This window comes from Tiliqua scincoides, chromosome 7 (genome assembly GCF_035046505.1).
Source record: "Tiliqua scincoides isolate rTilSci1 chromosome 7, rTilSci1.hap2, whole genome shotgun sequence".
NCBI classification, from domain to species: Eukaryota; Metazoa; Chordata; class Lepidosauria; order Squamata; family Scincidae; genus Tiliqua; species Tiliqua scincoides.
In genome coordinates this window covers 13,029,353-13,052,576 of record NC_089827.1, presented here as the reverse complement: position 1 = coordinate 13,052,576, position 23,224 = coordinate 13,029,353, and the positions used below count along the sequence as shown (strand labels likewise).

At 45.9% G+C, this 23,224-nt stretch overlaps 1 long non-coding RNA gene across 1 annotated transcript; it reads right to left on the bottom strand.

Annotated features, from left to right (window-relative positions):
• Nucleotides 1–7,269: 7,269 nt before the first annotated feature.
• LOC136657659 (uncharacterized) lies at nucleotides 7,270–21,940 on the bottom strand. The gene is made up of 4 exons (XR_010794766.1): nucleotides 21,850–21,940; nucleotides 20,946–21,117; nucleotides 9,734–9,814; nucleotides 7,270–7,516 (listed from the first exon to the last, which is right to left on the bottom strand). It is a non-coding gene; the product is annotated as an uncharacterized lncRNA (long non-coding RNA).
• Between the last annotated feature and the right edge of the window lie 1,284 nt (nucleotides 21,941–23,224).

Below are 23,224 nucleotides of genomic sequence, written 5' to 3'. Positions count from 1 at the left end.
ATCTGATTTTTAACCTTGCCACATCTTTGTTATACTCTACAAGCTTCTAGTTTCAATTCTTTGATTTGTATTAAGATAATTTTCTGGTTAGGTTTCCTACTGTAGTTAGTTTTTATACATGCTGGATATTTTTACATCTGTTCCAAAAAAAAAAAAAAAAAAACATTTTTCCCTGAATTTGTTAATTCTCAGCATTTTAAACTTTTCAAGCATTAATGTAATTTTGTTACTTTGTAAGCATTCAGATTTTCTGGGGGTGGGGGGTGGAATAAAACAATAATATATAAACTGAAAGTTCAATAAATCACCACCATCAAAAATGACCCGTAAAGCACAACAGCAATGAAACTAACCCAAATGTCTGGAGAGAAAGGAACATTTTAACATCAGGCTTCACAGCTTGGTTGGGGGGGGGGGGGGAGAGAGATAGGATTTGGCAGCAACCCTCAGGACCGCACAGCCTCCACCCAGTTTTGCCCCTTGCCAACCTTCCCTCACCCCAGAAAGCCTTCCTCCTGCCTAGTGGCCCGGTATTGACTGGCACAGGTCTTCACTAGCTCTGGATGTCTCCCGCCAGTGGTAAAGTGTACTTTTGTGACCCCTGGCGCCGTGAGCGCAGTGCCATTGCTGGGGAGCTTGAGCCCCAAGTAGTCCAATGGAGGGGGAAACAGGAAAGTGTTTGGCAACTCCTGCTCTAGACCACCTTTTCTTATCCCATTGCTTTATAGTTGGTGGAACTTGTCTCTAATGTTGCGCTATCTGCATTTTTGCAGCTTTCAACACCTTACTGATAAACGTTTTGGATATTTTACTGTTCTTGTTCTGATACAAGCTATCACTCTCGAAAAGGTCCTCCCCATTTTCCAGGACCCAGCAAATGTGCCAGAATGCGCTATAATTGTATCACCAGCACTTCTGGTCTATAACCCCCAGTACATTCTGTTTAGACTCACTGGGGTTAAATACCTGAACTTTTGAGCAGGTGGAAAGCTCTTCCAAATTGGGGGGGAAAAAATGATAAATCAAAATATCTACTTGGCACAGTCTTCTACAGGCTCAGGCTCTGAGTGATAATCTTCTGTTTGATAAGGCGGCAGATGACGGGTGAGACAAACTTAATCTCAACTTGAGTTAAATCCAAGGCACGTAGGCCCAGAACACATGGTGTGTTTTCCAGGTTTCTACATGGGACATGGACTGCACAGTTTGGACCTATGAAGATTGGATGATATGCCTTATTCCAGTGTGATGTTCAAGAACAGTTGAGGTTAGGCTGGTGTACTATCAGGGGGAGGAGGGAGGGAAGTGCTTCTTTGCTTCCATTCCCTGCTGCATGTAGTAGAATAACTTGGGAGAGTCTCATCTAATCTGCCCAGATTCATCTAAATTCATCTTTCTACTTAGTTATTAACAGTATTTTTTGTATTGGCAACCTTCAGTCTCGAAAGACTATGGTATCGCGCTCTGAAAGGTGGTTCTGGCACAGCGTCTAGGGAGTGACAATCCCTTCCACACCGGGAGCAAGTGCAGTCTGTCCCTGGTCTGTCTCCCTGGCTGTGGGCCTTCCTTCTTTGCCTCTTTGCCTCAGACTGTTGGCCAAGTGTCTCTTCAAACTGGGAAAGGCCATGCTGCACAGCCTGCCTCCAAGCAAGCCGCTCAGAGGCCAGGGTTTCCCACTTGTTGAGGTCCATCCCTAAGGCCTTCAGATCCCTCTTGCAGATGTCCTTGTATTGCAGATGTCCTTGCAGATGTCCTTGTATCCCTCTTGCAGATGTCCTTGTATTGTTAGTTATTAACAGTATTTATATACCGCTTATCAACAAAAAGTTCACAAAGCAGTTTACAGACAAAAATCTGTCAATAATAAGGGTGATTTCTTTTGCTTTCATCAGCTCTACAAAAGTTATGATTTAGGTCAGTGGTCTCCAAACCGTAGTGTGCCGTGTGCCAGGATTATCATTTTGGATGGGGCGTGGCAGTGGCAAAAGCTTACTGTTCTGCCCCTTAGCCACTGTTTGTTGCACCCAACCAATGCAGAGCCTTGCACCACTCAGCTACCTCCACAACAAGTCACCCCAGAAGTCTCTGCGCCACGATTTCCAGGGGGAAGCAGCTGCCCTGTGCAAGACTCTACAACAAGCAGGCACAATGAACCATGGCTATGGGGCAAAATAGTAAGGTTTCACCATATTGCACCTGGAGCAATAATCCTGGCACGTTGGATCCAGCCCATGGGCCGGGGTTTAGAGGCCCCTGGTCTAGGTGATCAATGTTGGGTTCTTCAAATGGAACTCTGTTAAATCTTACCTAACTAAGCATTAAAAATGGGTAAACTATTATTTCATCTTTCAACTTGTGATGTCCTTGAGTACTAATGAGTGCCATGTTGAATGTACCACTGGTAGTACCTTTACCACTGAAAGAGAAACACTGTGATAGCCCTACTTGGACATTCTCTGAACAGAAGCATACTGCAACCCCCACTCTTGCCATGTCCCCAAGGCCCCCCCACCAATACAGCATTTGTCTGTAAATTGGGTGGCCTGTCCTTTTAACCACAGGATAGGTCCCTTCCCATATGGAGATACTTTTGTCTCTTCAAACAGGTGTTGTGCATGCCAGCAGGGGTTGAGGTAAAAACATCTGTGGTTGCTGTACCCACGTGTACCAACAGCAGAATAATGTCTGCACAAAGCGTATATTTTTATTATTATTTATAGCTTGACAACTGTTACTTAAGACATGGCAGAAACAGGTATCTAAAGCAAACCAACGTGAGATAAATATTAAAAGTCCACCACATACCAGCCGGTTCCTGGCTGCCAAATGAAAGAAAATTCCTGCCTTGCTTTAAATATTTTTGCTCAATTTTCAGTACAGAATGGCTAAGCAGAATCTGAAGCTTAAATTTAAAAAGCTTTGTAATCATTCCATGCCGTTCAAGATGTTTGGCAGTGCTCTGGATAACTGAGGAGGTAGTAAAAGGTTACCGGCAAGAATGCCGAGTGGCCTTGTATGGTCATAGAGTGTGCACGAGTGCATATTTCAGCAATACAGTTTGCTCTTATAGCGTGGTCTGGGCCCCAGTTGTATAGCTCTTGCTATTTATAAGGCACCACAATGTAAATATTCCTTTAATAAGACAAAAGTTTATTAAACAGCAGTGAAGGAAAAGCCTAAACCCGAAGAAAGGTTTTTCTGCATACTTATTAAAGTCTTTGCAGCATATACTGGACCATCCTCTTGTTCCAAGATGCTACATGATGGGTTTCCTATAGTCAATCCCCAGTGGAAAAGGATGTGTCCTATTGTGTCACCCCCCCAGAAAGGGTGAAACTGGGGGTTTTGCAATTGCTTGGGGGACCGGTGCTCTGTTTAGCGTAAGGCCGGGGATTTCCAAAGTGCCACATTCACCGGGGGACTGTGGGATGTCCCTGGTGGCTTCTCCTTCTTGATCCCCCAGGTGCCACCATCTTGGATCTCACCAAATCTCATGAGATTTGGGCAGTACCATCTTGGAACTTGTGAGATTTTGCAAGATCCAAGATGGCAGCACCCAACTAAGACTATGGGAGCGTCATGACCCAGGTATGTTTGGGAACCACTGGTGCAAGGCTAGTGATGAAATTTGCAATGAAGTTGGGGAGGAAGGCCACTTCTTTTGAGACCACAGATGGTTCTGTTTATCTCAGAGCCAGAATAATCCAAGAATGTGGCAGTGGGTGTAAGTCTGAATAGGATGGCCAAGCAAGGTATGGTTGATGGTGGAATTTTCAATGGCTTCTTGCAAGGGAGGACAGGGTGTTACCCCAACCAACCAAAGTTGGCATTTTTACCCAAATGTCTGTGGGGGCTGATGCTATTATGTAGTCAACACAAGCATGGGTAACTCATGTCTGGCATGCATCCAGTACCATATGCACAAATGAGTCAGCAAAAAGAGGTACAGACACCCCCCCCCCATATCTTCCTGGGTTCTGCAGCTCTGTTTCTAGGGCAACTGCCTGTAGTAATGAATGGTCTGCCTTTCTTCCTCCGCCAGCGAAGCCTCCCAGAAGCCAGAAGTGACATCGCAAGAAACAAAGACTATAGTGTGCCATGAGAAGAAAAACAATGAACATCTCTAGCTCATGATGAACTGCTCTAGCTCACCACCTTCCTCTCCTCTACTTCCTCCTAACCTCCTTCCATCTCTTATTTTCAAGTTGAACACATCAAGGAGGCAAACCAGTTGGCAGGCAGGTAGTGGTGCAAGTGAGGTGGTGGCAGATGAGAGGATAGCATTTCAACACCTGACCTAGGTGTCCAAAGGCCACCCCAAGTGACAAGAGGGGGAGATTCCAGTACTGTCACACTTAAGTGTTCCATTTCACACAGACTGCAAAATGGTGAAACGCAGGATTTGCGTGACCCGAAAAGGAGAGCGTTTTCCTTCACGTTTGCTGAGCTATTATTTTCTGAAGCGCTATTATTTTCTAAAGAGAACTATACACCACACACACACACACACACACACACACACACACACACACACACACAACATAAAGCATGCACACTTAAAACGCTGGTCTGCATTTTTGTTTCGGGGGAGATTTTTTGACAGTACCTTAACTTCCCTTTGCCAAAACCTCAATGTTAGACTTTTAACAAACTAACCTGCTTCCCCCTGATAGATCCACATTTCAGTCGCACCCTTCCCTTCAGTGTTTGTCTAGGCATCAAATAATGGATATGGTGACTCATCTCGAATAAGCAGGTCAGTTAGAGGTCTTTCTGTTCTAGGAGCATGTTATTTCTCCTTCCCCCCCCCCCCTAGTACACACAGAAATGTGACTTTTGTTTTTTGTTTCACCTGTGTCGTGTCAGGTATTTCAGCAGAGTAAATCTTTAGAAGAAGGGAATTTTCTTCTCTGTTTCTTGCAACCTTGGGAAAAGGATTCACATAGGTGGAGATGGGAGAATGACAACTTGTGCAGCAATAACATTTGCATGGCCTCTTCTTCAGTTTGATGTTCTTGCACACAACTGTATGTCATTTGTAGTTAGGTTCAGGAAAAGTGTTTTAGAACCACAATGAGACCCAGTTCCATGCTATGTTTGAAAAGAATGTGGGGCACCACATATAAACCCACAGTGACCTTTGTAGCATCCAAGGCAAATATGATCCAGATCAGGTCTGCAGAAGACAAAAAGCCTTAATGCCCCTGGTCTCAACCCAGCTTCTTCCCCCCCTCCCAGCTATTTAAGGAAAAAAATAGCAGGTGCTCAGTGTAACAAGATATTTGGTCCTAGCATTTTTGCTGTTCCAAAGTAATTTGCATTTAGGGTGTAATCAGTGGCGTAGCTAAGGGGGTCAGGGGGTAGTGGTTGGACAGGGCATCAAGCTTTAAGGGGGCAACAAGCTGAACTTGACACTAATGACCAAAATTGTGAAAATCTTGCTATGTATGAATAAAACCATCATGTTATATATCATTGGAAAGGTAATTTAATGCAGAAGGCAATAAAGCAACCTGCACCGGAATATCTGTTTTCTATCAAAAGTTATGGCCAGAAAACCAGAAAATGAAAACACAACTGCCTTGTGGAACAAAAAGTGGATTTGCTAAACTCCAAACTGACCTATGAGACTGTTTGTTCTGAGTGCCAATGAAATGTTGTTATGATACAGCATGGAACCGATAACTTTTTATTTACTTAATTAAATTTGATTTTGTCATGCGGGGGGGGGGGGCAACAAAACGTTCTTTGACCCCAGGTTGTAGATAGATGCCTTAGCTGTGCCACTGACAGGGGGGAGGCAGCAGAGCAATTGATTGATGAGCTGCTGGGTTGAGGAGGTGGGATCCTCCCAACTTTCACTTTTTAAAAAGCCTGGGTATGATGTCACTTCTGGTTGTGACATCACTTCCGGGGCAACATTTTGAGCTTGGCATCGGGCTACACAATCATTAGCTACGCCATCAGGTGCAATCTTAACTTGTACCAGCACAGCCAGGCCGCAGAGGCCTGTGCTATATCCTGTGCAGGTTGGGAGGCTAATGGAGGTCACCTCAGGGTAGTGGCAGACTTCCCTGTCCCTGCCTCCCCAGGCAAAGGTCCGTGAAGTAGGTCCCCCCCGGAAAACCAGAAATGTAGTTCCCAATTGTGTCGGGAGCCTCACTGAGGCTTTCTGCACGGTCCTAGAGTAGCACAGGCTCAGCGCCTGGGGCATTTGTCCCATTTGTCCAGTGCTAGATCCACTGCCGCCTCAGGCTAAGGGGAATTTTTCTCCTTACTCCATGTAACATCCCAGCCTGCCCTATGGGGCTATTTGCACCAGCTACAGGTAGGACGGTATACACTGATTTGACTCACCACTGATACCGAGGTCCACCTTTAAATGCCTTGTAACAAAAAGCACAAAAATCCAATTTCCCAGCTTCGTCCTCTTAAATAATTATAATTATAATTTCATTCCACTAGATTCCATTATGCACCTTATGTAATGGTTGAATGCAGTATAGTGTCTATACCGGTGGGGTGACAATGGAGGAGCAAGAAACTTGGAAGGGGGTCTTTAAAGCTATTTTTCCATTGATTTGGTATCCACTGATTTTTTTTCCCACTGGGGGTTCTTGAATGGATCCCCAGTGGATAACAAGGCACGACCTGTATTTAGCTGGCACAAATCCAAGCGGTCCATGTACGACTCCAAAGCCTGAGAGTGAGGGCCCTCCCAGGCCCGATTCTCCCCCATTCCACCCTCCCCCACCAGAAACGCCCCCGCCCCACACCCAGAATGCCCTCTCGTCACCCTGTTCCACCCTCTGCCCTGCCTGGCACAAATCCACTTTCCTGGGCTGTCACAGGGACTGGAGCCAGCCAGGGCCTCTGTGCTTGCCCAGCTTTATTTGTGACATATTTGTCACAAAATGTCACTTTATTTGTGACATATTTGTGACACTTGCGAGCTGGCGCAGGGGGCTTGTTCCAGCTCAACTCCAGGTTTGGATCAGGCTGTTATCTGCCCTTCTGTGACTCACCACTATGCCAATGCAAAAGGGACTGGAAGCAGTCCTGCCCCATTACACAAGGCAGTCAACTGAAAGGGTTAGGATGGCGGGGCTTACTTCTGAGTAAATGTGCATGGGATTTTGCTGACTTTCTTCATGGCACCTGATAATCTGGAAAAACACAACATACATATTTGGAATTTAAATAGTACAACAAAGAACTTAAAAGTCTTGATTTTCCTTTTCCCTCTGTTTAATTCAGTTTTACTCATGGCAGAACTAAATGGACAAAATGGAAAGTGTGTATAAAGGAACAACATTAGACTCTTCACTTTATAGAAAAACTTGACGCACACATTGACGTTCCAGGTTTCCCACTTTGGTGCTGAATTCAGGTGTTTCAGGTCCTCAAAGAATATTCTAAGCATTATCATGCAAACAGTGTAAACAGAAGGGTTGCTTCCCTCCACATCAGGGGTGTCCAAAGTTTTTGGCAGGAGGGCCACATCATCTCTCTGACACTGTGTGGGGGGCCAGGGAAGAAAATAATTAATTTACATTTCAAATTTGAATAAATTTACATAAGTTTACATAAACAAATATATTAAAGATGAACTTATATGAATGAATGAAGGTCTTGCAATAGCTCAAGGCCTATAAAAGGCCTTGCACAAAGCAAAGCTGGCCTTTCCTTTGCTGCTGCTACTGCATCACAGACTTGAAACAGCAAGCAGTGGAGGGAGCCCTCATCCTACAGCTCATGCGAGAGGTCAAACAGTCACCCTTATGCTGAGAGCAGTTGCGTCAGGCCAGTGCCAGCAAGTCTCTGGAGGGCCAGAGGCTCATTGGAGACTGGGAGCTCCCTGAGGGCTGCATTTGGAATCCTTGAGGGCCGCAAGTGGCCCCAGGGCCGGGGTTTGGGCACCCCTGCTCCACATGATGGAGAAAATGGGCTTTTTCCCAAAAGTGTTGGCAGATGTGTCTCATGGCGCAAGTTCATTTCTTGGGATAAATTTTCTCCAGTGAAGTCATTACATATCTTCCACTGATTTCAATGCACGTTTTAAGTTGGGTGCCCCCCCCCGAAGGATAGTAGTGACCCAACCGGGGACCCAAGGATCCATAGGCGCCTTTAGGGTTCTGCACTTAGGAATAGGCACTTCCACTTTCCGCTACCACCTGATGCGCGTGTTTAAAAGAGGGGGGTTACATTCAGTGGCAGTTGTGACAGCGAAACCCAGAACTGCTGTACTTATGGTGCCTATTGGTGCCCAGTCAGGCCACTGATTACCTTAAGGGGGTGGTGTCCAAACCAAAGGTTGGGAACCACTGAATTAACAACAGTGTTCATGCTCCACCTCTCTGAGCAGAGAGAAGTTCCAGGAGCTTCCCTGAACTTCCTTTGGAGGAGGAATCATGAAAGAAGGCTTATTGCAGGGGATCTAAATGTGGCCATCGTAGCCTGGGGTGTTGCAGACTGCTGGCCAGCCACGAGACCGCAGCAAAAGCTACAAGCAGCAACAGGAGGCTCAGCTCTGGAATGAGCTTGTGTGCTGGGTTTTCATGTGCTGGGGAAAGCTCTCCTGCACACCCTGAGCCTCTTATCATCGCTTGTAGCTCCTGTCATGGTCTCCAAACATGGAAGTAACTGGTGATGGCGTCATTGCTGGTTATTTCCAGGAAACTTTTTTTTTTTTTTCTCATTAGCAGCGCATGGGGGTGTCAGGGGATGCTAGAGATTGGGAGGTGCTGGCTTATGGTGTCTTTCCAATATTCAGGTCTGAGCATTAGATGACATCAATAGCACATTGCCATCTCCAGGGGCACCAATGACCAGGAACATTTGACCAGGGCTCCGTTTCCACGACTTAAGTACCTGGGTACTGGAGGAATAGGAGTGCATTGGCTAGTCATGCCCCCCCCCTCATGCCAACTTGACCCCCATAGGCATGCTCCCAGTTCTCCTTGGATACAGTATTCGTCTGATGCTGCACCTGGGATGGGTTTGAGTGCTGGCATACAGAGAAACTCTCCCTGGGTACATTTGCCTCTGCACGTAATTGACATTCCTAGGGGAAGCTGGGGGTGTGACTACGGATCGCTTTGTCATTGGAGGATATCGCTACCCAGTGAACTCCCAATCCTCCTCTACTTGGTTACTCTGTACCCAGACTGGATAAGAGAGTTTTTAATTTAACCAAACCAATAAAGTTCTGTACCATCAATTTTGCTGCCAGATTAGCACAAGGCTGACTATTGCATATGACACTAATATAGCAGGGAGGTAAGAGAGTTGAGCAACATAAAATTGTGTGTGTGGCAGGAAGAACTTAGGTCACAGTTCTTAGTGTGAACACAGCAGTATTACAAGCAGGGTGTCACCTCATTTAAATAAATGAATTCCGTTTCCATTCTGATTCACAAGTAATTTTTTTTTTAACTCTCCAGTTCTCTGTTTCAGTTCAGTATGAACTTCAAAATGTGGTCTGGTAACCAGACATTGTAAACTGGTTAAGGCACATTTCAAATTCTTTTGCTTACAGTGTATAACGAATGGAATATTTGTGCTCATTTATTGAGAAAAATATGTATTTTTTTAAAAAAATCATTTTAAATTGTTAAAGGTTGAATTACCAGCAAAACACACACAACAGGCCAAAAAGGCAAGAAAAATGGCCTGTTAATCATATAATTGAGAGGTGCCTTGATTGTTGAATCACTTATTTGAAACAACTTACCATTCGTTTGTTTGTTTAATTCAGGGTCTCTAAACTTTCTGGCCAGTGGGCCACATCACATATCTGGCATGGTGTTGAGGGCTGGAAAAATAAATAAATTTTAAATATGAAATTTAAATAAATACATTAGAAAGCCTCAGTAAGCCTAAGGTCTTTAGATGACCCAAAAAGTCACTTCTGGCTTTTCAGGAAAATCAGGAAGTGATGTTTTTAGCCCTTTAGAAGGCATTCTGAGGGCAGGTGCATGGCCTCCCTGGCCCTCAGAACACCTTCCAGACACAACAGGAGTGCAGCTCTGGTCACATTTGGTTGAGTAAGTTGCAGGGGACCAGAGGTTTGCCGCGGGCCAGATAGAGGCTTGTCGTGGGCCACATCTGGCCCCCAGGCCGGGGATTGGAGACCCCTGGTTTAGTTCCTTCCTAATCATAAATGTTAGGTTCAGAGACAGTTCCAATTCACAGCTGGATCAGTTTGGGGGTTCAGATTTAGTTCAGCTCCATGGTGATAAGTACCTAAGAATGCCCATATTTTTATTTGCTGGAGTAGACAGCCTGGCACTTGAAGTGGCATGTCAAATGCCACTGTCCCCCCTCCTCCTTATCTAGTGCCAGCCTCTGCTCCTCCTATTTCCTGGATTAAAAGAGGCAAAGAGAGTGGAGCAAACAAGGAAGCATGAATAAGAGTGGTGGCTAGAGCAGGGGTTCTCAAACTTCCCCCCAATGCGAACCACCTGTTCTGTGGCAAACCACCTATGGGTGCCATGACCCACCTCCTTCTCCATTGTTGGGCCTCTGCAGGCCTCTGGAAGCAACCAAGGAGTGGGAGGAAGAAGATAAGGAGCAGTGGTAGTGAATGGGTGGAAGGAGGTGAGAATCCCATGTCAATCTGCTGTTTGTAGCAATTGTCTCAGACACCCTTATGTTCATCTGTAAAGTATTGGAAGGGATTAGATCAGTGTTTAGAGGCATGATGACCCTTCTGTCTCACCTGGGCTTGTAGAAGTCCTCTCTGACTGGAAATGCAGGTAAATTACAGTCCAAGTCTAAGGGCCCAGTCCTATCCAACTTTCCAGTGCTGATTCAGTTGCAATGCATCCCCAAGGCAAGGGAATAAAGGTTCCCTTACTTTCAGGAGGCTTCCATTACTGCCCCCCCCACACACACACACTGTAGGATGCAGCGCACACCCTGTTGGCATGGAAAGTTGGATAGGATTGGGCCCTCAATGAACTGTTATCAGTGACACCTAACATGACACACAAAATATTTCTGTATATGTGAGAGCTCTCAATAAATCTCAAAAATTGAGTCAAGCGTGCATTTAAAAATCCTTTTATTTTTAGGAAAAAAATAAAGACCCGTTCTTGCTATGACTGGTATGTGTGAAAAGGAGCACGGAAGCTAATAACGTTTCATGATATGCAGGGATTTGCTGACATTCACTGCACAATTGGGATCTATATTTGCAAACAGCAACGTGCCTGTCTGCATTTCAGTCCTGAATATACCCCTGAATGCTGGTAACAGAGATATTTTTTGTTTATAGAAACCTGTTTCTAAGGGTTTATCATCATATGAGGGAGGGAGGTGGAGATTTTGTTTTGTTTTGTTTTTTTACTGCAACTTAGCCTAGCCAGTTAAACTATTTGGCCCGATCTCTGACAATACTACCAGTCTGCACATTCCAAACAAGTGATTCACTGATTGTACCATTAGAGCCAAAACAACTAACTGTGGGCTCTTCCAGGAGTGCTCCTCTTATAGCACCAGCCGGTCATTATTTTTTAGTTGCCGTTCCACTCGCCCTTTCAGCCACAAGCAAAATGGAGATATTCCTTCTGCGCCTGAGGAAACCACTTTAGCTGACCTCACAGAGGGGCCGGCCCTGTGCATCACAGTAGATATAGCATGTTTTGTAGACTGTCCGTCCCTGTTTGACAGCTCCTGTTCCTGTGGCCAGTTGTGTCTGAGCATACACCTCTCAAAAAAAAAAGACAGAAGACCAGTGCTAACAACATTGCAAATGAAAGATGGTGGTGTCTGGGACTCTTCAGTTCAGAAAAGGGGCGCCTGAGAGGGGACATGATTGAGACATACAAAATTATGCAGGGGATGGATAGAAGGGCGCTCTTTTCCCTCTCATATAACATCAGTGCCAATGTGCCAATGTGTCTGTATTTGTTACTACAGACAGTTGCCCTAAAAACAGAGCAGTAGAACCCAGAAGAGTTTTTCAGTGATTTCCAGCCTCTGTGCTCCAGACACCTGCGGACCCTTCACGGCACACCAATGTGCCTTGGCACACCGATTGACAACTGCTGGTGTTGATGACAGTGAATTGATTGACCCAGTCTGGACCAGTATACGGCTTCCTCTGTTCCTAAGTAGCCTCACCCTTAGTCTGAGTCCCAAGTGCCATTTGTGTGTCATGGGAAGACCCCAGCTTTATTGCCCCAGAAAACCGCAATTGTCAGGCTGCAATATCAGACTGCTTGTGCAAACGAAAGGCAGATTTTGGAACTGGATTTCTCTCATCTGGTTAGAAAGCACTGAGGAGTTAATGATTTCTGGACAGTGTATTCTTAGCCTCCACTAAATTCTTTTAGCTCTTCTCTCGTTAAGCAATCAGTCTGCAATCCATCCCTGATTGCACTTGGAAACCCTCTTAGCTCTGTCATTCACATTTGCTTCTTGGCCACCGTGGATGGCTGTCCTTGTAATTATTTCAACATTCTCACCTTGTCCCTGAAATTTCAGCAAAAATTTGCATAAGAAGCATGCATGATGTTTGGCAGACACATACGGTCATATACTTAAGAAACATGTATCATGTTGCAACAATGCACGCATTGTTTTTGACTCGTAGCATGTGAGTTCTTGAAATGCTTCTCATGACCAGCTCGGCCGTAAGGGCGCTAAAGGTGGGCATGTGAAAAGAACTGGCGTGTCTCATTTCTGGCAGGGGAGGCAATTTGAGATGCCTGCAGCAAGGGAATCACCCACATGAGATAAGTTAGATAAGGGAAACCTAGATGTACTGCAGACAAGAGGCTGTTCGTTTGGCCCAATACTTCCTGGCGTCTGAGGTGTTTCACCAGATGCCGGGGAGAGGTGTGGCCTCCCTTGCACAGCAAATGCCACACCAAACGCTGCCTCCTTTTTCAGCAGTTCAACAGCTGCCACTTTCTCCTCCCCACTTCCTGAATTTGAAGAGGGGAACAGAGCTGAAGAGGGAGAGGAGAGGAAATGGCAGACCAAAGTGTCAGAGCACACTCCCTCTTCTGTTCCATTCCCCTCTTTCTTTTCCAGTGGCACAGCAGAGGGGTGGCAGGGGGCCAGGTTCCACATTGCTCAGACCAGGTCCCACATTACATTGTCCCAGGCACCACACTTTGAGGTGGTGTTTTAGAGGCAAACCAGAAGTGCCTATCTGAGGACTCCAAAATACCTTCTGAGGCTTGGGGAGGCCACAAGTGGCCTCCTCATGCTTTAGAGGACTTTCTGGAGGTGTCCAATAGACATTGGAGGCCTATAAGAGGTCTTCTGAAAAGCTGCACATGGCCTTTTGGAGGCCTCCAAGAGGCACTTTTTTCATCAAAAACTGGAAGTAACCTATTAGAGACCTCCAAAAGGCACTTCTGGCACCTGAGAGGGTGTTAAAAATATTTGTGCCCTCGGGTGTCAGGTGCCTTAGCTACACCATTGTTCTTTTCAAGTTCAGGGTGAAAGACTGGTGGAGGTGGATAAACAGATGGAGGCAGATGGCAGACATTTCCTGCCAGTCCATAGCCTAAGGCAGGGGTGCCCAAACCCCGGCCCGGGGGCCACTTGCGGCCCTCAAGGCCTCTCTATGTGGCCCTCAGGGAGCCCCTAGCCTCCAATGAGCCTCTGGCCCTCCAGAGATTTGTTGGAGCCCACACTGGCCCGATGCAACTGCTCTCAGCGTGAGGGCAACTGTTTGGCCTCTCGAGTGAGCTGTGGGATGAGGGCTCCCTCCACTGCTTGTTGTTTCACGTCTGTGATGCAGTAGCAGCAGGAAAGGAAAGGGCAGCCTTGCTTTGTGCAAGGCCTTTTATAGGCCTTGAACTACTGCAAGACCTTCATTCATTCATATAAGTTCACCTTTAATATATTCATTTATGTAAATTTATTCAAATTTGAAATGTAAATTAATTCGGCCCCCAACACTGTGTCAGAGAGATGATGTGGCCCTCCTGCCAAAAACTTTGGACACCCCTGGCCTAAGGCAACAGCCTCAGTTGGTCTCATGGATGGCCAGCCCTGCTCTTGGCTTTCTCAACGGAACATGGTTCCAAGTCACATCTTTCCAGAGCCTGGAAAGGTTCTCTCGACAACAATCATAGCCTATTATTATGGAGACAACTTTTCTCAACCCTCTGGAAACGTGCAAGCATGCCCAGCGGAGGCTGCCAAGTGGGACAGTCTCTTGCCTTTAGTCTTGCAGCCTTCTGTTCAGCTTTCTCATGCCAACAAAAGTCAGCCATTCCTTTTCACCACCTGAAAAGGTCACCAAACAGACAGTTCTTTTCTGATGGCTCTAAATAAATGTTTTGCAGATCGAATTCAAAGAGGGGAAGCAATCACTTGCCAGCTGTCAAACGTTATAATAAACAGCAAATCTGCTCTCCCTTTTTCAGCCAGATGGCTGAATCATTGCAATGGTGACTAAGGCTGGCAAGTATGAAACATGCACCCACTAACACAGCTCCTTTTTCTTTTGTTTAAAATAAGATAATGCAACAGTTTCTCCCCCCCCCCCCGCCATCCCCACTCCCACAGGTGTTGGTTTAGCATATGAATCCAAGGCTGCCAAAGGTTAGAACTGAAGATCAGATCCATCATGTCAAGTCTTGTAATAGATAACGATGGCCTTGATTTATTCACATTATAGTTTTAGAGGACTATGGAAACACAGCATGCCATAGAGCCCATCCTTGCTCAGATTAGGTAATTTTGGAAAATACTGTATCTCCGTTAGCTTTAAGAACATTTTTCAACACACATGGCCCCAAAATTATGTCGTTGGCTTTAGGGGGCAGGGTAAAGAGGAAGGTGGTAGTACGGTCTGTTACCTGGTCCCAAACCTTTCCAACCTGCTTCAAAATGCACACTGGCTTCTCAGACACAATGTAACTTTTTTTGTTGGCATCCTTCAGTCTCAGAAGACTATGGTATCACGCTCTGAATTGTGGTTCTGGAATAGAGTGTCCTCTCCAGTGTGTGAAGCCTGGGTAGAGTAGATATGGAGGATAAACTGTTTCCCATGCAGCAAATCCCCCCTCTCCATGTCACTGAAATGGTCCAATGGAAAGGCAGAGGCCAATACGGTTGGTTCCAGCGGCATTGCAGGAGTTGCCAGAACATGACTGTGTTCAGCCATGAACTGCCTCAGGGACTCCAGCTCCGGATTTTGTCTCGAGGTTGACTCCTGAAGCCTTTTCCATAACTGAATGTAGCCACAAGGCAGTGGAGGTTTGGGATCAGAGTTTTCCTTCTCTCAGATGAGCTGCCTTCCCAGGCTAACGAGTCCCATCTACCCGGTGGCTGTTTAGTCGCCTCTTACGACAAGTACAGTCAAACTGAGGGCCTATTCTTAGCCCCAGCCCCCAGGGGACACGTGCAAGAGATCTGGGGTGGTGGAATGGTGGCAACGCAGCCATGAAAAAGGGGGGCAGTTGTATTGGAATCGCAGAAGTTCTGGCAAGGAGACAGGATGTGGTGTCTATAAGGCCCCTTTAAGGGTCAGGCCTGGGCATTCTGCAGAGAGTGTGCTGCACAGCTTAAGCTTGTAGGCAATACAGCCCTCAGGCATAAAAGCACCTGATGAAGGGAGAGTTGGGTGTGGGTGATAGAAGGAGGAAAGTGTGAGGGAACTGGGGAAATGATGGCTAATGGACTACTGAAACTACTGATGGGTGAATGGACTTTGGAGGCTGCTGGAGCAGAAACTGCTGGAGACACTGAGATTGGTGTGTGGCTGCCACGCCCAAGACCTGCAGAGGACCAACATGCTGCTGTAGTGGTGGGAGCAGCAGCTGGCAGGAGAGGGGAGGAACGAGGACCTCTGCAGGTGGAACAGGCTAGCTACCCTGGAGGTGGGGTCCAGCAGTGCTGTAGGGGAGAACTAGGGTCATTTGTTGGGGGAAAGAAGGGGAGCTAATTAGCTCAAAGTGGGCATAATTCTCCAGGTGGAGCTTGGACTGGGAATCTGGCAAAAGAGCATTTCAAAAAGAAAAGAGGTAATGGATACATCACTAGTGACCTGCTTAGTTTTCTTAATTAAGGCACACTTGTGAAAAAGCTGCCTGTGTATCCTGCCAGGTTTGTGTTTAATCTGCCAGGCAAGCCAATCCTGCCTGCGTTGCACTAGTGTAGACCCCCTGTGCCAGCTCTCAAGTGTTACAAACATGCCATAAAGCACACTGGCATAGACTCAAGAGCTAGCCTCACCAGCACAAGGTAGTTCACCAGCCTGCTGATGCAGGATACCGCAGCTGTGCAGACTGACATAGGTAGGATTGTGCAGGGGGTGGGAGAGAGTGGCTGGAGGGCATTCCAGGGTTGGGGAGGGGTGTTTCTGGGAGTGGGAGGGCAGAATAGGGGGTGGATCAGGCCTGGGAAGGTACAGGATAAGCGGCGGTAGCATGCACTGTTTCCTAACCCCCACCTACATGGGCTGCTCAAATCTGAATAGCCCCATAGAGCAGGCTGGGATATTACATGGGGTAAAGGGAAAAATAATCCCCTTACCCCGAGGTGACCTCCAGCAGCCTCCTATCCTGCGCTGGATACAGCACAGGCCATGTGACCTGGCTGTGCCAGCGCAGGTTAGGATTGCGCTGCGCATGTAAGAAAATGTCACCAGTAGGATGAAACCAGTAAATGAGTGGCAAGGGCTGCAATCCTAACCACACCTTCCTGAGAGTAAGCCCCACTGAACAAAATAGAACTTACTTTTGAGGAGACCTGGTTAGGACTGTGCCCAAGGACTGTTAACTGGGAATGCCAGTTGGTTTGCTGAGTTGAAATCTACCATTTCTTGAGAGGTTCACATATAACTCAAAATTCCACTCCCATTACCCACAATGGCACCTCTCAACAACCCTGCATACGTATTGACTCAACCCACATCATAGAAGGGACTTGCCGTAACAAAGATGGGAATACTAGCTAGCAGGAACATGTCCTTACCAGAGTGCAGACTGGAAATGCTGTTTGTCCAACATCATCTTCTAATTTAATCACCATCTATTTTCAGTGACTTCATGCAGATCCCAGCCCAAAAGCCACCAGTGTAATTCATTAACTGCAGTCCTGTTCCAGCTGTTCCCAGCACAAATTCTTGAAACCTTCCCCCTATTCTTCCCAGTTTTATTGCTAGAAAATGAACATGGAGAACGATGTGGTCTTTGCAAAAGGGAAAAGGAGAAGATAAAGCAGATTTGATTAGTATACCCAAAAACGATCTGGCAAGACTGATCTTCTTCACAAGTTCCCTGTGTTACTGGAAACCAAACTGGATCTGATAACAGGAGACCAGACAACAGATTTATTACTTCACATCCAAGCCAAAACAGAGATCATCCAAATCTAGATGGGTGCATAAACATGCACAGTGTTTCTCAAATACACTGACTATCACAAGCTGCCCAAGATCTTGGAGTGCCTGAGGTGGGGCAACAAATGCTGCCCATGATCACTTGCACCCGCATTCCCACATCCTCACTGCCACAGCTGGCTCCAACTCCACCCTTGCTCACGTGCCCACCCGTTCCTCACTTGCATTTGAACAGAAGGAGATGGAGAGATCAGAAGAGAGAAGAGTGGTAGGCAACAAGGCAGAGAAGGTCAGGTGGGAAAGTAGAAGTGCAAGTGAGGATACAATAGCAGGCACATGCTCTCATGCTGCACAGTGGTGGAAAGGTGAGGTGGGTAGGTTGGTGGACACAGAGGACACTCTAATGCAGCCCCCCCCCCCCAAGATCTGTTACCAGAGGCAATGATGAAGTCATGATTTCTGAAATGCAGACACTCACCATGTCATCATACCCCACATGGACCGTACAACAGCAAAAATCATATTTACATTTCATCAGAGGTTTTTTTTTTCCTTCCTGCTACTTATTCCTTATTCCAACATCATCTTCTAATTTAATCATCATCTATTTTCAGTGACTTATACTGAAATTATACTTGCAAACCAAATACCTGGGAGTGGATTGCAATAGTTTAAAACAAATGCATAAATGTTGAAAAATGTTTCAGTGCATTGCATACAGCGGGGTTTAGGCCAGGCAGTGGGTGGTAGAGTCAGGAGAAGGAGCATCTTGGCAGCCGTAGCACACACTGAGATCCTATGCCCCCATCCCAGCCTGGACCAGCCCCCTGACACCCTTGGATTTACATCAGCAAGGTTCTCAGACATGGTGTAGGAAACCCCCTGGCAGTTAGATGACCTACCAGGAAGCAAGTAAAAAGTACTCCTGTGCTGTCTGGTTGTTGTCCCACCCCCTCCATTGGATGCAGTGCACACCCCAGCAGGATGCCTGCATCTCATTGGATGGTGGGGAGATAGGAATGGGACAAATTTGTTGCCTCCCTCCCCCCCCCCAAAAAAAAAAATTGGCGCTAATGGCAGAACCCTCCCACTGGAAAGAGTGAGTGTGCATTTTCCTTGGGAGGAGGAAAGGGTTAAACCTCCCCACACACTATAGTCCTGATTTAGATTGGGTCTCCAGTTTAGCTCTTGCGGTTACATGCACATCATCTAATTTCTCATCACTTGACTATATGAATTTACTGCCCTGTAAAAAATTAGATTAAAGTTGAGGCCAGGATTCTTAAGAAGCATCTCTGTCTGCTATCTTTTATACACAGATGAAGTTTGGCTTCCCTTCTTGCCAATCATATTCTGTAAAAGCCAGTGTGGAGGGCAGAAACCAGGCTAAGGGTGATGTTTAATAACTGCCATACCAAAATGAATTATTCCTTAACTTGAAATGCCAGGAAAATATCTATGAGGTAAAGAATGCAGAAGGCAGCGCTAAATTCTCTGGGTACTTTGGAAAATAATCTTGATTTGACTTCCCCCTATTTTTCCGTTCTTTCTTCCATGTTCTATATTCTACCTGCTTATTTAAACTTCATCTTCCCAATATTTCCTAAGTCTATAGAGCAGTGGTTCCCAAACTGTGGGTTGGAACACACCGGTGGGTCACAACCTGATTTTTGGTGAGTCGCCAAAGGGTGATGGAAAAATCAGATAACTAATTGTCTGAAGCCCTGAAGCTATTCAGAAATCAGATGCTGTAGATATTGTAATGACTCTGTTAAGAGCTCAGCTCCTGCAGTTTGCAAGTATGTGTAAATATAGAGAAATAAATGTTGGGCCAGGGTTTGGAGACCCCTGCTGTAGAGTAATGTTGATTTTATGTGTCCTTCAAACCACTCAACCCTTTCAACCAAATCCTATCCTCTAGTTACACTACAGTGTAAAGTGTTTTCTGACTATGACAAATACAACATAGCAGAGAGTGTGACCTGATCCCCATGAGAAGTGGCGAGAGCTGGTTGCATGCTGTGACAGACCAGAAGCACCATTCTGGCAGGTAATACCTCTCAAGGGGTGAAAAGGAGGCAGGGAGGTGGCTGAATGGGGTGGGACTGAGTGGAACAGGAGACAATGGGGGCAGGCAGGAGGGTAGATTGGACCAGGAAGGAGATGGGTTTGATGGTGACGGCACAATCTGCCTTCACAGGCCCACACAGGCTTGTGCCAGCTCAGGTAGACCCGGCAGGCTGCCATGGACTTATCCTAGGGCAAGAGAACAAATGTTCTTACCCCAAGGAAGCTTCTGGAGGTTGAATCTGCCCTGCAGGATAGAACAGATGCTACACTGGCACCACTGCTTCTCCACAGGGGGAGATAGGTAGTGTTGGGCTACCCATTTCTTACATTTAATGAAAGAACATATAAACATTTAATGGATTTGGTATGTATCTTGTTTCTTAACTTCAGTTAAAAATGAATATTGTGTTTTCCTTTTTGTATTGATATAGCTGGAGCCACTGCTCAAATTGTTTTTGGTTTTAAGTTGAAATGCAGTTCTTAAGTTGAAACACTCATTCTGCCAACATGAGAGCCCCACTGGGCTGTGCCTTTTTTAAACCAGCCCAAGCAACTATCACATCCACATTTTTACTAAACCTTTTCCAGCAGCAGCATAAAATGTTTATGAACATTCCGTGATAGTTATACACTGGTTTGCTCATGGAGATTTACAGCCCACTCAATAGGGAACATAAGAACATAAGAACAGCCCCACTGGATCAGGCCATAGGCCCATCTAGTCCAGCTTCCTGTATCTCACAGCGGCCCACCAAATGCCCCAGACAGCACACCAGATAACAAGAGACCTGCATCCTGGTGCCCTCCCTTGCATCTGGCATTCTGACATAGCCCATTTCTAAAATCAGGACGTTGCACATACACATCATGGCTTGTGATCCATAATGGATTTTTCCTCCAGAAACTTGTTCAATCCCCTTTTAAAGGCATCCAGGCCAGATGCCATCACCACATCCTGTGGCAAGGAGTTCCACAAACCAAACACATGCTGAGTAAAGAAATATTTTCTTTTGTCTGTTCTAACCCTTCCAACACTCAATTTTATTGGATGTCCCCTATTGTTATGTGAGAGTGTAAAGAGCATCTCTCAATCCACTTTATCCTTCCCATGCATAATTTTGTATGTCTCAATTATGTCCCCCCTCAGGCATCTCTTTTCTAGGCTAAAGAGGCCCAAACGCCATAGCCCTTCCTCATAAGGAAGGTGCCCCAGCCCAGTAATCATCTTAGTCGCTCTCTTTTGCACCTTTTCCATTTCCACTATGTCCTTTTTGACATGTGGTGACCAGAACTGGACACAATACTCCAGGTTTGGCCTTACCATCGATTTGTACAACGGTATTATAATATTAGCCATTTTGTTCTCAATACCTTTTCTAATGATCCCCAGCATAGAATTTACCTTCTTTACTGCTGCCACACATTGGGTCGACACTTTCATCGTCTGGTCCACCACCACGCCAAGATCTCTCTCCTGATCTGTCACAGACAGCTCAGAATCCATTAGCCTATATGTGAAGTTTTGATTTTTTGCCCCAATGTGCATGACTTTACACTTACTTACATTGAAAAGCATCTGCCATTTTGCTGCCCATTCTGCCAGTTTGGAGAGATCCTTCTGGAGCTCCTCACAATCACGTCTGGTCTTCACCACTCGGAAAAGTTTGGTGTAGTCTGCAAACTTTGCCACCTCACTGCTCACCCAGTGAATCTGAAGATTTGCTGCAGAAGATTTGCTGCAGGTGATAGAAGTGAAGAGGAGAGTATCTTGAAAAAAAAAATAGCCACATTTCATCACAGCAGTGCATCCAACAAACTATGAGAGAGAATTTGTGGATAACAGATGACAACAGGGGAATTCTAAGGTGCTTGCAGTGGAAAAATCAGCTGTGATAATTTCAAAACTGACAAGCTGTCTGTTAATTGGTCCATTAATTATGTCATGATTCAGATGCAATTAACCTGTAGTCTTAAAATACAGCTTCAGGGATTAAATCATATTCATATTGACAGTGGCGTCTCTAGGGTTTGCATCATCTAGTGCTGGAGGCCAGAGCGTCACCCCTATAATGGACCCCCTCCCATGCAGTGGGAGGGGCAGCGCTCTGGGAGGTGGGTGTGGTGATGCACCGTTGCGTGCCCCGCACTGGTTTTTTGGCTATAACTTTTGATGGAATAGAGATATTCCAACGTGGTATGTTTCATTGCATTCTGCATGAAATTACACATTGATTGATATATAGCATGATGGTATTATTCGAAAATACGAAGATTCAAAAAATTTTGGCCAACAATGATGTCACCCCACATGGGTGTCGCCTGGACCCCTTGCATCCCCCACACCCTCCTAGCGACACCACTGCATGTCAATGATTGTCCCTTGTGTGTTACAAGTCCAACCGGACACTGCTGCTAACTCCTGGATTGAGAATTGCTTGGTGATTGTTTAGATTACTCTGCTCACTAACCTCTTAGAAGATCTTAGCTGAGAAGATTATAAAGAGCCTTACAACCTTCTCCCCTTAGGATGCAGTGAGGACAGCCTGTGCAGAGTGAACCAGTGCCGTACGTCAAAAGCCGTGTTTGTATATGCTTCAATGTATCCAGGCAAAGACTTTTTAACTTTCCATCCGACGGCCAGAGCTGTACTTTCCTGAACATCAGCCAGGAAAAAATGTGTACATTTGGCAGCGAGACTGTGGGAAGCCTGGTTTTTAAGACCAGCCCAACTACTGCAACAGAGGCATTTTCAAAAGGACAGTTGATCCAAAACACCTTCCTTTGTTTCACTCAAGAAGGAGCAGAAATGGAACCCCGAGATCCTAATCAGGTCCCATTGTGTAAGCTTTCCATGAACGATGTACGGCATTTTTTTGGCTTGGTGACTCTTATTTTTTCAGATGGAAAACCAATTAAAACAGATTCATTTTTATCAGAGTGCTACGGATTCTGTTGCTTGACCGTTCTGCTGGCTCTGGGCCATGTAGGAGTTGTGGGCTGGAGTTTTTCTTTTTTTTCTTTTTTTTCCTTTTTTTGGGTCCTTTGGGCAATGCCTGACAAATTAAGATAAAGTCACAACTTCAATGCTCCCCCCTCCCTAAGTGAAAACAAAAAGGCTTTCCTTGTTTCACTAATTGGATGAAGTCACTTTCCATGTTTAAAACAATGTTAACACTTCACACTTGCTGCTTATCACACCACAGCCCGGGTGGTTCCTCTGCTGGTGGAATGTGAGGGGGAGAGGAACCTGACAGGTTTCACCTCAGCTTCTGAGCCTCATGGAAACATCTTAGTAGCAAACAGAAGCATTTGCCAAGCGCATGATGTTCCCCATCGAGAAAACCCCTTCATTTAACACTCTAAAAGAGTTGGAATTTTGTGGGGAGGAAAAGAGGGAGGGGAGGAATTTCGGAGTTAAGGCCATGCTTTGACTCATCTTGAAGGAACACCCCGAGCATTCCAGCCGTTACAACATTGTTAGTCAGCACTGAAGGATAGGTGTTGCCCAGTGGAATGAACACCACGAACCCTTGGCCATTTTTCAGTGCACAGGCAACTCAAGCGGGCAATGACTCTGTCGGTGCAAATTCTCCTCACCACCCTTCCAGCCTGAAGGAGCAATGGCATGTGAGCTTTTCCCTCATAAATCTTGTCTCATAGCAAACAAACCTCTACCATGGCAACAGTAATGCCAGCGGTGATGAAAATGTGAGCCCTCAAGTGAGTAAACAGGGGAGGCAAACCACAGCATAGGAACATCTTCAAGATGTTGTTGAAGGTTTGGAGGGGAAATGGGGGGGGGGGAGAAGGAAAGACAGCCTGAGGCAACAGCACAAGGATGAT